The sequence below is a fragment of the Penaeus chinensis genome, chromosome 19, assembly GCF_019202785.1.
Source record: "Penaeus chinensis breed Huanghai No. 1 chromosome 19, ASM1920278v2, whole genome shotgun sequence".
NCBI classification, from domain to species: domain Eukaryota; kingdom Metazoa; phylum Arthropoda; class Malacostraca; order Decapoda; family Penaeidae; genus Penaeus; species Penaeus chinensis.
Genome location: NC_061837.1, coordinates 14,135,279 through 14,139,416, shown reverse-complemented (window position 1 = coordinate 14,139,416; position 4,138 = coordinate 14,135,279).

Here is a 4,138-nt window from a genome sequence, read left to right as displayed (position 1 = left end):
TAGTAGGTACAGTTTTTGATGTGCGAAGAACTAGGGATTCTTGTTTTATTTTTATTACAGTTCCTGCATTTAATGTAATATCATTAAACCATGGTTCCATTTGTTCTCAACAATCTAAATTATATCATAAAGTTGTTTCCTGTAAAGAATTTATGTTTTTGAATTATGCTTTCATTATTTAATATATTTTCAATATTTAGTTTATATCTTTAATCTTAAATTATTTGTTATGCTTATATTATGTGAGAAATATTTAGGGTACTATTATTATGGTTTGAGTTTGGTTACAGTGACGGGGCTGACGACACTAAGGGGTTGAATATATGGACAGAGATGTGAACCCAAGATTCGACATTGCCTGTATAGTTAGGCGTCGGCTCCATAGATGGCGCTGTCGGTCGAACTCGGCCGCATATTCATTTTTAAGCGTTGAACTGAATGTCTCCTGTGTTTCGTATATAGTCTTTGCTGCCCTTATGTTTGAGCATCCACCTGCTGCGGGAACCCAGGTATAGCAAACGTTATGGTCTGTTATAGAATATCAGCTTCCCTTTTTACAGCCTTTCAGGGTTGCGAGATAGAGTAACCAGCAATGTGCTGTTTAGGAGACCGAAGCCCAAGAACGTTTCAAGCACTCAGCCTTGGTCAGAACCAGAACTTAAGGGGTCGCAAATATCATTTGTTCTTCTAACTGGGACCGAGTGAAAGCTCTACGACGAATTGATATCTATTTATTGGGCAAATCGCACTCACTAGGGAGTTTTACAGGTAATTTAATCACAGCGGGGGTGATGCACGTGAAAACCACACCAGATATACTTCAAAAGAACTCACCCCTAAGTTGGCGTCCCAACTTCATAAGTATTTTTAACCAGTGTTAACGCGAAAACATACCAAACCCTAAGTTAACCCATTCCCCGATGTGGGCATGGCATGTACGTACATGTCATGCCCATTGTGAGTTTACTTGTTTAATTGATTTTACACATAGATGGCCACACTAATTACGAGTACTGCCTGTCTCACCCGTTCACCCTTTCATTGATTTACGAAAATATTTAATTGTATCTTATTCATAGCACTAGTAAAAATACGTTTTTCCCGCTGTAAGAGTGGCGCTCGTCACCGCAGCCTCCCGCAACCCGTAACGGCGGGCATCCCGCAACCCGTTCGCTTTCCCGCACCGAGAAGTCCCCTTTGAGTGTACCAGTCGCCGCTGGTCGTTTTCCCCGCATCTTTGATACACTTTTACGTTTTTTTTTTGTTGTTTTTTTTACTCCTGGTTTTAGCGAGTTTAGGTTTATTTTAGTTATACCCGTTTGGGTCTAGTTCTGTTTGGATTTATTTTTGTTCTACTTTCCATTCGGTATATTATCTGTTCGTTAATATAAATTACTCCATTTCTGTTTTAACGAGAACGAGTATTTTTATTGTTATGTTTTTGTGATTGTAAAAATGTACGACCGTGACGTCACGGCATGAGTGTAACCCTGCTTGACGCGAAATAAACAGTCGGTGCCCGCACTTGGTCGAAGAAGAATTGTGTCTCTTAACCCTATTCCTTTGTGAATGAATGGCAGCCGGCTTCTGCGAACAACGGAGCCCGCCCGATACTTCAGGGAGACAAAAGTTACGTGTCCTGACAGTTCCCTTATTTTGGTTAATAGGAGTTATTTTAACTTAATATATATAATGATAATCAGAAGAGGTTATCCTAATTTTCATATCACGATCCATTTTAGTATATTCTTATCTATCCTTTTTTAGTGTTGTATTTACTTCCTGATTTTATCTTAAAATAATTTTCGATCAGATGTTTATGCCTTAATTTAGATTATATATATATATATATATATTTTTTTTTTTGAGAGCCCTCTGAAACGATACAATGCTCACGTGTTCCTAGGATCCCTCCTTTGCCCGCTTCCACTCTCATGGGGTTCTAGGTCTTTCAGGGGGGAATAATTATCCATCCTCAAATAGGCATCCCCCTTGGCTACAGAGCCGCTTACTCTCAACACGCCAATTCAAGGAAAGGTGAAATCAGGTAAGGTCACAAGATCTACTAATTGACTCCTTTGTGGCTAAGCACTAGCAGAGCCATCTATGTACTATGCAGCATGTCACACGCCAAAGTCCAAAAGAGACCAGGTGTCTCCTACACACAACCCTAAAATAGCACTTTACTTTGCGGAGACAATCCACAAAGCGAGAGCACGTATAACTCTGAGAGCGGGACCACCGTACACAATAGAAGTTAGGACCGAACTTCCTTTCCCTCTTTCTTTCTTTCTTTGTTGGATTTCTTGGCCATCAACCAGCGGCATGTGGCCAAGGTTATTAAGCCAATGGATTCTATTTATTCTATCAATCTATATAAGGTCATAAAGTTTTGTCTCCCTTATAAAAGTGATTACTTTACTGATAATTTTTTCATCATCTGATAGTATATTTGATATTGAAAATTCTTTCTTTTTCATTCTGAGAATTTTTTTTAGTGTTTGTCTTTGGTTGGTGTAAAGTGTACAAGCAATCAAGATGTGGGGTAAGGTAAGGTTGATGTTGCAGTGGGGGCACTGGGGAGGGAAAGTTCTCTCGATATAGGGAGTGAGGTGGGTGAGTCTTGAAGCGTTGACCCTAAGGCGGGCCAACACCACCTCCTCCCTTCTGTCTTTCCTGTGGGATGTGTCCCACAGATCTATAGTTTGTCTGATTGTATTTGTGAGTTGGAGGTTGGTCCACTCATTTTGCCACAGGAGATGTATTTTTACTTTTATAAGAGACACAAAACACCTAAGATCTGTACGAACTATGGTAGTGTCCAGATCGCCAGTTGACCCGGCTAATTTGTCAGCCTGTTCATTGCCATGGATACCAGAGTGGCCTGGTACCCATATTAGCTTGAATGATTTGTTGGCACCATGTAACTTACGAATGATATTACCCAGCAGTTCATTTTTAGTGGTTTCTAAGAATTTAAGAGCTTTAAGTGAAATTAATGAATCGGAAAAAATAACTTTTCTATCGTGGGTCGTCGATAGTGCAAAATCAATAGCTTTGTCAATAGCAAAAAGTTCAGCAATAAATATCGATGTATGATTCGGCAGTCTGAACTTTAGTTCACATTCGGTCTACCATACACCCACACCCACACACTCATCTATCTTAGAGCCGTCGGTATATATATGAAGCAAAAAAGAGTTGTTTAATGAGAATCTCTCTGAACCTCTGGCGTACCTCACCCTCCGGCGCCATGGCCTTGGCTGACGGAAGCTAGGCTTCCATAATAGAAAAATTGGGTGTTTCCCATGGCGCTATGTTTGACTTAACCAGGGTATCGATGGTAGAGAGATCTAAACCGACTTTCTCGACGAGGTCGTGGATTCTCGTGGCAAAGGGCCTAGTGCCTCCATTGCCATTAGGGTGGCTTGGGTCTCGAGCCCCCTTTGCGGCATAGGTAAGTGCTAACTGGCCGCGTCTGAGTTGGAGGGGAGGTACTCCTGACTCCACCTCAAGACGCTTGATCCGAGTGCATTTTTGGGCTCCAACACACACACGCAAACAGGTATTCTGCACAGCATCCAAACCTTTCAAACTTGTTCTCGAAGCCGAACCATACACGATTGACCCATAATCTACTTTAGACCTAATCAAGGCTTTATATACCATTAGCAAAGACTGTCTATCAGCTCCCCATTTATTACCAGAAATACACTTTAATAAATTTAGTGTTCTTTGACATTTATTTTTAAACTGACCAATGTGGTCTTTCCAATTGAGTCTACTATCAAAAAGTAGCCCAAGAAATTTAGCAGAATTTTGAATAGGTATTGGGTGGTTGTCTAGAGTTAGCCTGGTGTTCGGCTTCCTCCTATGTGAAAAAATACCCCAATACTCTTTCTAGTGGAAAACCTAAAACCCCATTGGAGGCCCCAGGTATGAATCATATCCAATGCCAATTGGATGTGATTTGCTGAAAATTCTGCATTATTGCTGGAATGCCATAATGCACAATCATCAGCGTACAGTGAGTATTTAAGATTCCGAGGAGGAGCTGGTAAGATGTCATTGATCATACATAGAAATAATGTTGGTGACAAGACACTTCCTTGTGGGACCCCGTTTGCCTGGACAAAAA